General features: G+C 40.5%; 1 long non-coding RNA gene across 4 annotated transcripts in view; it reads right to left on the reverse strand.

The window, feature by feature from the left end:
- The window catches only part of LOC129784503 (uncharacterized), a 140,862-nt gene that overhangs the window by 104,370 nt on the left and 23,098 nt on the right, over nt 1-13,394 (reverse strand). For 3 of the 4 annotated variants that reach the window (XR_008747322.1, XR_008747323.1, XR_008747325.1), the window contains exon 2: nt 4,440-4,569. The exons of the other annotated variant lie outside the window; for it this stretch is intronic. This is a non-coding gene — a long non-coding RNA (uncharacterized LOC129784503). The remainder of the gene's footprint in view (nt 1-4,439; nt 4,570-13,394) is intronic. 4 annotated transcript variants of the gene reach the window in all.

Genomic DNA, 13,394 nt, shown 5'->3' on the forward strand with positions numbered 1-13,394 from the left:
TAGCTCTTCATCCCTAACTTCTGTATTTTAATCTCCTTGGTCTGCAAAATTGTGTTAAGACATTTTGCAACAGCTGTCTTTCAAATGAAGTTTCTGGTACTTCCTTATTTGTGTTAAGACAGGGAAAAACATTTCAGAGTAATATTATTTCAGAGCATCAGTATTTTACTTCTGCTTCTGATCAACACCAGAAAATGTAAGGGCAGACAAGGATATCTAGTGAGTGATAGGATAGGTATTGAAGAGGAGAGTTCAATCAAATTTTCTTCAGCTTCAGAGAAGATGTAGTTCACATTTTAAGCAAAAGTCTCAAAACCATTGTTAAATATTTTTTCCCAAAATCTTCATTATATATTTGTTTCTACCATAATTTTTGTGTGCAAGCTGTGTGACTATCTACAACTACCATAGACTGCTTTTTATGAGCAATACAGACTTGAAAGTAGTATTCAGAGTTAGAAGCAAGACAGCAAGAATAAGAAGGCAAAAGCAAGAACTAATCCAAGGTGCACCAGCGTAGCTGTACCAGTGGGACTCACCAAGACACAGCCTATGCCCCTTTGGGCAGCATCCAACTGAGCCAGTGTATAAACCTGGCTACACAGAAACAGCCAAGTACATGCACCCCATTATTTTTTCCTCCATGAATTCTGAGATCTCTTTTTCCTCCTCTCTCCCAAGAGAAAAAACCCACAGACGAGTGTTTATCAGCTGTATTTTTGCTAGAGTGTAACATGGGCTCTGACCTATGCGGTCTGAAATGAACTCATGTTCCTCAGCTGGAAGCACCACCTAACGAAACATTGATGGGAAGAAGGTAGAGAAAACTCAGGCAGCTCATCAGAGAGTGCTAACTATTTAGCCCACCCATAGCAAATATTGTTTCCATTACTTTTGGGCTTCTCTGTAAATCTTACCCCCTCTGTTACTATTTACACTGGAAAATTACAAACAAGCACAGACCTAAATTACATGCGATAAAGGACCTTCTGACTTGTTTCAGTAAATGTTTTGGATTAGTAAAGCCAATTAGACCAAACTTTCTGCCACAAATCTGGGGAAAAGTCCTTCTTGGAAATGTGGTAATCCCTGTGATAAACAGAGGTATGTTTGGAAAAGGTGTCCCAGGAATTTCTGTTGGTATGTAATCGGGGCATTTGTGTCTTAACAAGAAAAGCAGACATCACAGAATTGCTGGCTCATTTATTTAGAGCTGAGTGGAAAGAACACATTAAAATGAAGGTGAACAACATCCAGTGGTGACAGAAGCAATTTGCTATTTATCAAATATGCCAATGTTACCAGACATAATGGCAGCGTTCTGCAGAGGCTGATGACAAATAGCATCTTCTTCAGTGTTGGTGCAGCATTTAGTGCTCCCAGACTGACAGGAAAAGGGGAGGAAAGGAAGTGAAAGGACCGTTCACACTGAGTTTCAGTTAATTAGAAGCAGAAATTTGGGAGAGGGAGAAGTCTTACTTTCTGAAATCTCACTTGCTTCTCTTTAGATTATATTATGCCCAAAGGCTGAATAAAGATTCTTTTGGTGTTTGGAGCCAAACAATGACTCTGGTCCACAAATATTCCCAGTGTCATTACATGTGCCATAGAAGAAGCTGAACATGTGTGTTTTCTTTTTTTCTCCAGCATCAGCAACGAAAGCAAAACAAGGACATTAAGCATTTGTGGTCAATTCATTGTGGAAAGCAAAAAAAGAAAAAGTAGATCACAGGAAATCACACTTCTATTCTGCACTTGTAAGATTGCTAGAAGGAGCTGATTGTAAAAAGGAAGCTAAAAATCTGGTGATTTACAAGAAGTGACCGCTTCCCCTTTAGGGACTGTCATCATATTCTGATTTACTGAGGGTACATTTTCCTGGATCTTAGACCAGAAATAAGACCTCTGCAGTAGTTCCTCTGTTTGTTAGGATCACCAAGAACAAATTGTGATTTACAGTATCCATTCTAGTAGTTATTCATACCTCAGTATTTGAAAATGCTCCATAACCCAGACATTCCAGGAATTGTCTCAGAATCTATTTGCATTTCCTTTTGTCCCATACACCATTGTTTCCCCATTTCACCTTCTTAAAAATAACATTGTACAGTCCAATATTTCATTTCTTTCACATTAATGCAGATAAAGACTTCATTTGAGTAATAGATTGTGTACAGTGATTTCTGATTATTGACTTGTAGGGAACAGTTTCCTTGAAGTGTTGGGATCTTGCTGTAAAATCTTGGAGGCCCTGATCCAGGAAAACATTCCAGTGTTGAAATAATTCCCATGAATTTGATGTATTTTAGTTAAGCATTGGCTGTTTTATTTTATTTTAAAGTTTCCCATCTGCCCAAAAGCTTTGTTGTTGGTCATGTTCCGAAGCACCTTGGCTTTGAGAACCAGTCACGTAACTCTGCTCTTGCACCCAGCCCCAGGTTCCAGATGTTCACCCGAGCAGACAAACAGCTGTGGGATGGGATTGCCCTGGGTTTAGCACATGCACTGCCCATGCAGCCAGTGGAGGTCCTCACAAAATGCCATTAGAATCACCATTTTCTTATAAACATCTCCAGCTATAGAAGGACTGCTGTGACTGCCTCCTCTTAGTGTAAAGCCCAGACCCAGCAGTGGGGACATAGAGTATTGCTTACTTACAGGAAGGTTTTAGGCCACTTTCTGGGATGTATAGGATGTGCAGGTTAAAACTCCTCGACTGAAAAAATCCCAAGATATCCACATTTCATCAGGTACTCTAGACATCACTGTACTGCATAGTCATATCACCGATACTCACCCCACCTTCCCAACTATACTGAAAGAAAAAAGCAAGGCCAGCTTGTTTCCTCAAAAGCAGCAACGTAAGGCACTTAGGTTTGAGAGAGACATTTACGCTATGGATCACACCTGGGAAAGTCCTTCTCCCTCCAGCCAGGAGTGAGGGGGAGGCAGGCAAGAAGAAAGGGTTCACAACCCATTCTTGTCCTCACGGTTTCTCATTGGACTCTGCATGGTGTGCCCATGGACTCTCCTAGGCACAGCGCTGGCTGTGCAGGCCCTGTTAATCACTATGCTAATGAGGGAACATCCCTGCTTTCTGCTTAGGGAGTGCGGGCACCCACTGCTTCTCATCACAACGTGGGGACAAGCATGGCTCTTGGTGTCATTTTTAACTCGGGCAACTTTCTTAATTCAACCAGCTCTCTCTTGGCAGGGTGACTGTCACAGCCTGGCCCTGCTCCTCGTTATCCTCAATCACTTCCATAATAAGCATGGGTAGTTTTAAAACAAAATTAGTATGAGAGGAACTGCAAAGTCTTTAAAAAGTATAGCTTCCTGGCACAAATATAATTATCAATTCTACCATCTGAGACCGCAGCTCCTGTGATTCCAGTGACACAACAAACAGGCTTCTGCACTAACATCTGAGGTCATGCAGAATTTGAAAGGCTTTGTCTCACTTTATATTTTCTCTAGTTTCTTAAAATTCAGACCATCCAATCACTGCCTCAACCAGTTTGTTCTGTTTTATATTATAAACTCTCAACTTTGCAATCCAGTTTGTTCTTATAGCATGCATCTTCTCTGACATTTCTTCCTTTTTTATTCTTTCTGGACTGGTTCTATACAGACTTACATGATTTTGAAATTATAGTGGTACTGCCAGTCCTGAAAATGGCTAAACTTTAATTTAAAATGTGTATCTTTAGTTACTGTGGGTTTCTATATAAGCGGTTTTACATTTGGGTTTCAAAAAAACTTGCAAACAAATGTTCTTTTAACGGTTGTGCAAGCTTAGTATTTTGAAATTTTGTCCTTGCATTATTTTAGTGAAAGAACATATACTAATTCCAAGGTCAGTGCTATGTCATCTCTGGAGGGCAGCAGAAAGAGGAGCGACATTTTAGTATGGTTGGATAGATGTAATTCTGTTAACTTATTACTTGAACAGAAATATTTATGGCATGCTTTGTGCTTCCCTGGGAAACCACTCCAGTGTTTGGGTCTGATGCAGCTCACCAGCTATGTCTTTATTAGTAAATAAAAAAGGTCCAGAGGACAAAGTCAAGGCTTGTAGTTGCCCTATCCCTGGAAACATTCAAGGCCAATTTGGATGGGGCTCTGAGCAACCTGATCTACATGAAGATGTCCCAGCCATTGCAGAGGGATTGAATTAGATGACCTTTAATGGTCTCTTTCAACCCAAACCATTTTATGATTCTAAGCTCTAGCCCAGGATCATCCAAACCATACAACTCTTCCCACAGTCCTGGTCACAACCTCAGGCCATGCTCACTCTCACCACACAGATACAGCCCCCAGCCCAGAGACTCCATGTGCCACAAGATGTTTCCTGCTGGTGGTTTGGATGCGGTTGCCCTGCCTGGTGTGCAGGGAAGGCACTGAGGCATGGACAGAAGCTGGGCCATGTTACTCACCTTCAGAGCCAGTCTGAGGTCTCTTTGATGACACTGACTGGCACAGCTGCTGGTGGTCTCCTCATAGACTTCACTGAAACTGGGAGAGCCCCCTTGTCAGTGAGCCCAATCAGTGGCATTGGTCATTGCCCTGCAGTGAGCGACAGGTGTATCAGAGTTCTGTAACTCGATACATTTTATTATTTTATCACAAAAGTGCTAACAAAATCTATTGCCTAAAAACATCATTTGTAATGAAGTAGAAGCACAAACAGGCCAAAGAGAAGAGAACATCTTCTTGAACACTGAAGGACAAATTTCTACCTCAACTTCTCTGCTGAAGGCAGTACTACTTGAATTACTTTTTTTAGCTGATTAGAACCCAACTAACAGTGCCTGGTACCTACCTACCTGTGGGCCTCAATATTTGGTGAATGGTAACAGAGGTATAACATCATTCTGAGCCAAATACCTACTCCAAAAGTTGGAATTTTTTTGGTCAATAATGTCAAAAATAATGGCTGAATCAAGTCAGGTTGCTGAATGCATCAGCTCTGGTGAGATGGAAGTAGGCTATTATACCTTCTTCCAGACTATATATTATGCTAATAGATAATGTACTGTAAGGTTACAAAGCTAATTCTATTTGCCTTAGACAACAGGGTTAGGAACTGCAAAAAAATACCACTTCAGGGACAGGAAACAATCTTATATCTGTAAAAGCACCCCTATAAAAATGCAGCCTTATGTACATGCATTTCATATCCCCATTCCACAACATTTGCATATGATCTATAATCAAAATATTTTGCTCCAGCAAAGAAGTGACAGCAACACCACTAGCACGTTATTTAATGAGTAAAACCAGGATACAAGCAACACAGGGATCTGCCTTAGTATATAGACAGGGAAGGAGAGTAAAAATTATTATTGGTAGATGGTTCATTGCAGTGAATTCCAGTTTTACAGAATTCAAACCTACTACCCATAATCAATCTGAGCAATGTCTTTGGGGTCAGCTCTGCTCTTAGAAAAGCAGAAAGACCCAGGTAATTTTCTTCCTTTTGCTGGACTTACATTCATTAAGCTCAGGTGTTCTTCCCACAGAGATGAGCATGAAGCCATACAGGTAAGCACAGCTGAGAGGACATAGACCATCCTAAGAAAGGTCTGCTGCTTCTCACTGCTGACAGAATCAGCATGAGCCCTGACAATGGGAAGGGGTCTGAGAAACACTTCAAGCTAGTACCCATCCACAAGATGGAGGATGGAGAAAGCAGACCTTGCTCATGTCCCTGGAAGTCAGAGTGTGTTGTGTAAGCAGTCACCACATCTGTGGGAGCAGCAATTAGACAAAAAAAGGGGAGTGATGTGCAGGTGAGGTACATGGAACAGTAACTGGAAATAACCAGCTCAGCTGTGGGGTCAGAGCTCACTTGGTAAGTGGGTACTCACACCTCAGGCACATCTTAGCACCTGCTGCTCAGCTTCCTACTAGGGACAAGGACACCTGCATTCAATGACTGTTTTTCTCAATTTGCTTATTTGTCATTAAAGTGGTCTGACAACACATACGCAGCCCTTTTCATCTCTTCCTGTACTCATGCTCAGGCAGGGCAGTTTGAAGCCTGACACAGCCTGGGGAAAGCTGATCTTTTGTCAGACGTGTTTGAAATAAGTGTGTGTTACATTGCCAGTATTTCTGCTTTGTCTAGATTCAAATCTAGCCTTGGAAATGTCTAAAAAAAATGTCAAAAATATCTGAGATCTCTGTGGGACCAAAGGGGGAAAAAAAAAAAGAAAGGGTGATTTAGGTCTGGTTAATTTGTAAAGCACCTTTCAGATTTGGCTTGAATTTTCACAACATATGCTTGCAGTTTTTGCCTGAGGAGTCTAGTGAGCCTGGTGTTTCTTCTGCTAACACAAGCCAAGAGTGAAAATGCATGAGATTGCAGGACAGGCTTCACTCCTTCAGTTTTCAACAGTTCCTTCCTGATCTTTTCACCCTGGAAGGGCCTCATTTAGAGGTGCTGCAGGGAGTAAAGCTGGCAAGAAGGGATGGGGTTCCCCTTGACTTGTCTGTCTGAAGGACAGATATTGAGCCAATGTTCCTCTACAGCCACGGGAGAGACCAAGGCACCTCGTACCCATCTGATCCTTACTATAGGCCACACCATTTTCCTCTGAAGTGCCTCTCCCTCTCTCCTGTTTCTCCGGCTGTAACAAAGCCCTTCTCTTGCTAACTTTTCATCTGCTCACTTCCCTATACTCAGTTCCAAGTGAAATTGAGAGAGGAAGTGTTGAAACAGCGGAGAGCTTTTCTCACAGTATTTCTGGATCAAACAGAAGCACTGAGCACTGGAAAACTTCTGTCCAGTTTTGCACACTCTGAGGACAAGTAAACAGCCTCTATAGCAACATAGCTGTGACTAGACAAGTTACAAATATGACTGTAAACTTGCAGACATCAAGGACTCCATGACTTATAAGCATATATTAAACTTTACCTCCACCCTAAAATTATATAAAACATGTTTGCCTTCTGAATGAAAAATATTAAAAGGGAATAAATCAAAAACTACAGCCACTTTTTCTTTTCCTTTTTTTTTTTTTTGAAGGAGGAAGAAAATATGGCAGTTTTTCTGCCTACCCAAAACATACTGACATCCCTGAACTCAGAGATAAAAACTGTATGCTGCTGCTTTTTTTTTTTTTTTTTCTTTCTTTTAACTTCTTCTGGTGCAAATGGGCATAGCCTCTGTCAGCCCGGCTGCTTGAATCTGATGGCTGAAAATTTCAGCACCACAGTTGCACCAGAAGTGTATGGAAAAACAAAATATTTGAATCAGTTGGAGACCTAAACATGTATACTTAACAGAGTAAAACCAGCATATCAGATTGCATGGTAAATAATAACAGAAGGGGTGGAGGGGGAAAGTGGAGGAAAGAGAGAACATCATTTGATATTTGTCACCAAACACAGAAGAGTGCGCTTCACCAGCTGAAGTTTCTGAATGACCTTTATGGACAGCCCTATGCAAAAGGCATTGCAATAATTTAGCTAGCAACTGAAGAATGAATAATTGTCCTGACATATTCGTGTGTTATAAATATCTATCCAGGTGCTGATGGAAAAAAAAAATCACTTATGGTTTTCCATATCACTTGAGACACTGAGTTCCTAAAACTAAATCTAGACATACAGCTGAATTTTTTCCTAAACGGTTTCAAGGCTTTCTCTCTTCTGTATAGGTTCTTGATGAGCATTTGTCTTGGGGAACAAATTGATTGATGCAGAGAGAGTAACTGCAAGGCGTCACTGCAATAGAAGAATGAAAATTCAGCCTAGGATTTTCTTGTAGCAATCAGAGATAAGAAAAAAATAATTTAAAAGTAATTTGCCCAAGCTATCTGCAAACAGAACTAGAATATCCTTCAAGTGACCATATAATTTCTTTCTGGTCATAGTAAAGAAATACCAAAGTCATCCTTACAAATGCATCTCCTACCAGTTTATGAAAACACCCCATGAAACAGGTTTCCCAATATTCTTTGGTTACCTGTTTCATTCTTCACTACTTTTATAACAAGGAAATAAAAAAAAAAAAACTATAACAAGTAATTTTTTAGCTAAAAATGTGACTGGTTTTTCTGGTTCTATCGTATTGGAAAAGAATAACTGATCTTCCTCATAGGACCTTTCATGTATCAAACACTATGTCCTACACTATCCATCACTGCATCTTAGTCTTCTCTTCTAGACTACTCCTCAAACTTGATGTTTTCTAAACTTATTTATACTGCTTTTCTCTGGGCTACATCTAAGCAATCTGCCTATTTCGTGGAGTCAGGGACCCAGCTATGAACAAAATTTTCTTGCCAAGACACAAACAGCACAACATAAAGAATTACAAGCTCCAATCTTTTATATATGTAGTGCTCTTATCTCTGAATTACTTACGTTGTTTTCCAAAAGTGCCATATTCTTGATGCATTTTTTCATTTACAGTCTCAGATCTTCAGTATTCCTTGCCTAACCCTGATTTTTATGAAAAAATATTCAGATCATGCCTCACTTTCTTTGGCCCTGTGTTACTTTTACCTTGTATGAAATATATTTTTGTGACCGATGTTAATATCCATATGTCCTTTATTCTGTCAGCAAGACAGTTTCCAGACAGCAGTTCCATAAAGTCGTGCCACGCTTTCTTCACAAGCCATGGCAGCTTTAGTCCTGCAGCCCAGCATTTACAATACAAACCTAATTGTCTTTATTAGCCATTATATTTTTCTTAACAAATTAACATTTGAAAGGCTTGGTAATTCTATTTAGAGGGTCTGTTGTGGGAAAAACAACCTCCAACAAATAACTGAATTCCTCAAGCTCAATGCAATCATAATTGCTTGATACAAGGTACAGATTGCCTTTGTGTTTTCCTAAATGGGATTAATGCTTGAAGGATTCAGTAACTCCTCATTAACAGGCAAAATGATTGAGTGCAACTGACTTCCAAATAATGGCTTTGGTCAGATTATGAGTGTGCCAGAGAAACATATACCCTAAATGACTGAAATAGTCCTTTCAGCTTTCCCTTCTGTGCAGACCATGGATTTGAAGGGATAATAGACTCTCAGCTAGCATAATTGCAGAGTATCTTCTTATTATCTCTGGCTAAACATCTTCGTGGGCTGAGCAGAAAGGCAAACTTTTGACTAACATTTCCTGCTGCTGCAGAAGCAAACTGTGATATCGTGGCAGTTATCACAAAGGAGCGTTCCTAGATGCAGAAGTGCTTTTGTGGACCAAGCAAACCTGTCCACCATACAATAGCAATAGCCTGTAATGTGATTCAGAATTTCTGTGGAAAGAGAAGGGGGGAAAAAAAGTATCATTTGGCACTGAAGAGGACTCACGCTGTCATTTTTTCTTAGTGCGTGAAGCATTGTACGTCTATATGTTGAAGGAAAGGTGAATTCTATGCTTTTGATAAAACACTATGCACACCCACTACATAAATATCTGATGGAGCCAAACAAGGATTTGGCACGGTGTCCCTGGGCTCTCTGGTTTTTTTTTTTTCTTTTTTCTTTTTTTCACCAGTGATTAATAATGCTACTAGGTGTATGATGCCAGGAACTTTGTTCAGTTTCAAACATCTGGCAAACTCTTAGCCTCAACAGTCTAAAAGCTTCCAGAAAGGTAATTCAAGAACTCTTAAGTGAGTCTCTCGGGGCAAATGACCATGGCATTAAGAGTATGATCCAGCTCCCACCGAAGGCAATGAAAGTCCTTTCACAGACAACAAAGGGAGCCAGATCAGGCTACTTTCACATGGTTATTTCCAGGTACCTTCTTCTTAAGCTGTAACAAGCATGCAGAGACCTCTAAAACAATGGTTTTACAGCACTGTAGATGCAAAGACCTATTAATGTACAACTAGAATATACCCGTAAAGCCTACTTCTTGAATTAATAATGTTGCTGTTATTTAGCTAAAGGCCTTTACTTACCTGAGAAATGTGCTGCTGAATTTTGCTTTCTTTGCTCAAGATGCCATTATTCTAAATAATAAAGGAATGGGGAGGTGAGAATGGGAGTGTGGATATATTCTCGGCACATCACCCTGTGCAGCATTCTGAGAGCTCCATGACCTCAAATGCACCAAGAACACACAGGGTACCACAGTTCTTGCTCGCACAAATTTATATTTTAAGTACGGCTACACTGTAATTGAAGTGCTTGTTTTTTACACTCTGGTGATTTCCAGCTGCAGAATGGAAACTAGCACTTCAAAGAGCTGAAATTATTTACTCAGCATCTTCTAACTTATTATGCACATCAAAAGACAAGATAACTGAATGATAATATGCAAGGATGTTGTATAAACAGCTTTAAAGCATTTCTTATGAAAGCACTGTGTGGTTGTACTAGATAGTGCATCTGCTTGCAGGAGGGGCCATGCTCCAGGAAATTTTAATGGGTCAGAAATTAAAAGGCACAAGTAGAAGGCTATAAAATAAAGCCTAAGCAAGAACACTTCTTATTTTAATAGCAACTTCAACAGAAATCTGTAAGACAGATCATCATTCAAATCAGCTGGACAAGCAGAAAAGCAGGATACTATGTCAGGAGAAAGGAGGAAGTGTCTCACAAAAATCACAAAAAAAAACCCCAAATTATCCCTTAGCTTCACATTTGAAAAATTTTTCAAGCTGAGAATTACGTTCTTTATGTCTCAAATGACTCGAAAATACTATCTTGATGTCATCCACAGACACAAAAGATAACAGAACATAAAACTGTAGCAGACAACAGATCTGTCTCTCATAGGAGAGGAAAAGGCCTAGAATCTGCAAACGTTGGGTGTTAATGCCTTTCTAGTCAAATACAGCTATCAGTTTGGCTAGTTTCCCATTTTATATGCTGTTGTACAATAAAGAATAAATTGCAGAAGCAGGGAACACCATCAGGCAGCATTGCTACTGAGCTAAGGAAATAGATACTCAGCACATGAAATTTCTCTTTAATGAAGAAACACCTGTCTTCTCAGCTCTAGGCAGTAGGATGTAGGCTCCATTTGAAAGGGTTCTCCATTTGAAACCAACTCCCATTTGAAGGGGTAGCTTTTCCTCTCCCCTGATGGGGGATACAGGAAAGGCGGATCTCCCCAGAGGGAACTGTGACATTGTCCCCAGCATATGGAACAAAGTTTTCCAAGGGGAGTTGTTCCTTGGAGAGGTGCAGCACATACTTGCTTGGCGCTTACGAGGTTAGGCCAATGAATTACATTTGCCTCTGGTTTATACAGAGAGATATTTTTGTTTAAATGGGAACTTCATATTCACCAGTGTATTTTCAAATCTGCTTGACATGGTTTCTAACAGGATTTAGACCTAAATTGTTGGGTGGGTTTTTTTAGAATTTCAGAAACAGATGGAAATTTTCAGTTGAATGGTATTTTTTTTTCTCTCCTTTGTGGATTTTCTCGTTTTCTGGTTTAATTCCAAATGCCAGTTAAGCAAGTGAAGGGGGGTGGGGGGCAGGGTGAGGGCAGAAGGAAGAAAAAGACAAATAACCAGTTGAATATCACACGACATTTATCAGTGATTTTTAACTTGTGAGTCTTTTCATCAAAATAATGCAGTCTAGTGTTACACTCTGTCCTGCTTTTCACATGTGCAAGAAGTCTCTTTCAAGAGCACTTAATATTATGAAGTTCTCTCTTCTATGCTTAACTACTTTCTGGAATAACAAGAGACTGCAGTTAAAGAAAACCCATTTTGTTTTGTTCAATGTCTTAGTAATATTTAACAGTGATAAAATAGATCATTAAATCATAATTAGCAGCATAATACTGTACATACATTGTTCTTTATTTATACTCAAAAGCTAAGGAATTTATATCTTAACCACGTACGGTGTTACCTAACACAGAGGTTTCTGAAATATTTTTAATGATGTGGGTGGTAATGATGATTAATGCAAAAGACACAAACAGCCTTCTCAATTTTTTTCTCTCACAGTTTTAATACTCACATGTCCAAACATGTCCACTGATGGGAAAACAGAAATTTATGTCAGGCTATACCAGAACACAGCTACAAAAATTCTGTAACTTGGGCTTGTTCCTCAAAGCCAGCGATCATTTGGGGAATCACTGTGGATTCAGATGTGAAGAGTGGATATGATTTCCAATGCTTGCAGCAGAAAGCTGCATTAAAGAAGATTAATCAGCGAACTAATCTGTGGCTCCAGGACCCGGGAACAGCATGATGGTCACAGATAAGGGGAAAGGCAGGGCTGGAAAGTACAATGATTGTACCAGTCAGTTTAACCAACTAGAATGGTCCCTAGAACTGTAGGGCAGACATGCACCATCATGTCCTTTGCAATCCCTTTTGCCTCAAGTGTGATGCCTGGGTCTGGCCACTGCATCTGGGTTCCTTCTTCAAGGTGCAGAGCAGGAAGGCTGATGCTCTCACCCACAACTGCAAGCTGTGGAGCATGCCCAGGTCTCAAACCCTAGACACAGCATAAGAAACCACCATACTTTTGCAGAACACAGAAAAATTTTTCTCTGTTGTTCTTAGCCTGGGGAAGTGAAAAGTGCACTAAAGGTTTACCCATACCTATGCAAAGCATTAATTTAATGGGAGCTGAAAGCTTTCAACATCTTCCCAGAGGCAAGTATGAAATGCCGGTTTAGAATGCTTGGCAGAATTCGCCAAAATATAAATAAATGTGGCAAATGTGTAAACTCTGTTTACCAGTTAAGCTAGGCTTCTGCCTAGGCTAGTCCAGCTGGGCCCTGACCTCTGGACCATTCAGACCGTTACTCTCCTGACCCACACCCTGACGGCTCCTGCTCCCACCCCTGTGCCTGGGAACTCTTGTGCAATGCAGAGGCTGAGCTACTCCTAAGTGCAGGCAGGACAGGGGCCAACCCAGCACGTCCACCTGTCGCAGTCTGAAAAGCACCACGATGGTGAACACCTTTTGCTAAGAGCTGAAGTAAATGAGCACCCTGGCTCTGTTCCCATGCTGCAGCATAAGCCACAGCTTGGCCCTATAATGCAAGAGGGGAAGGGTGCTCATATAGTCAGCCTCCATAGCAGAAAAACCAGCAACAACTAGCACTGGTTTCAGCCAAGCCCACCAGCTCAGACACCTTCCCAGCTGCAGCCAGGTGTGGAAACACTAGCAATGAGCCCAGAGATGCACCAGGACTAGTGTCTGGATTCGGGATGGACTATATATTTGTGGGTGTGTGTATATATATAAATATATATGTGCAACACGAAAATGCAACTGGACTTCAAGGATAAACGTCAGCGCTGTGTAGTGGGTGTGCGACAGATTTACATCCTCTGTTGGCTGGAACTGGTAACGTGCACTGAATTACACAGAAACAATTCTATTTCCCAGATCCTTTCTCACAGTTGTACCAGCAATATTATTCTTTATTACTAAAACAAT

This window comes from Falco peregrinus, chromosome 5 (assembly GCF_023634155.1).
Source record: "Falco peregrinus isolate bFalPer1 chromosome 5, bFalPer1.pri, whole genome shotgun sequence".
Taxonomy (NCBI): Eukaryota; Metazoa; Chordata; class Aves; order Falconiformes; family Falconidae; genus Falco; species Falco peregrinus.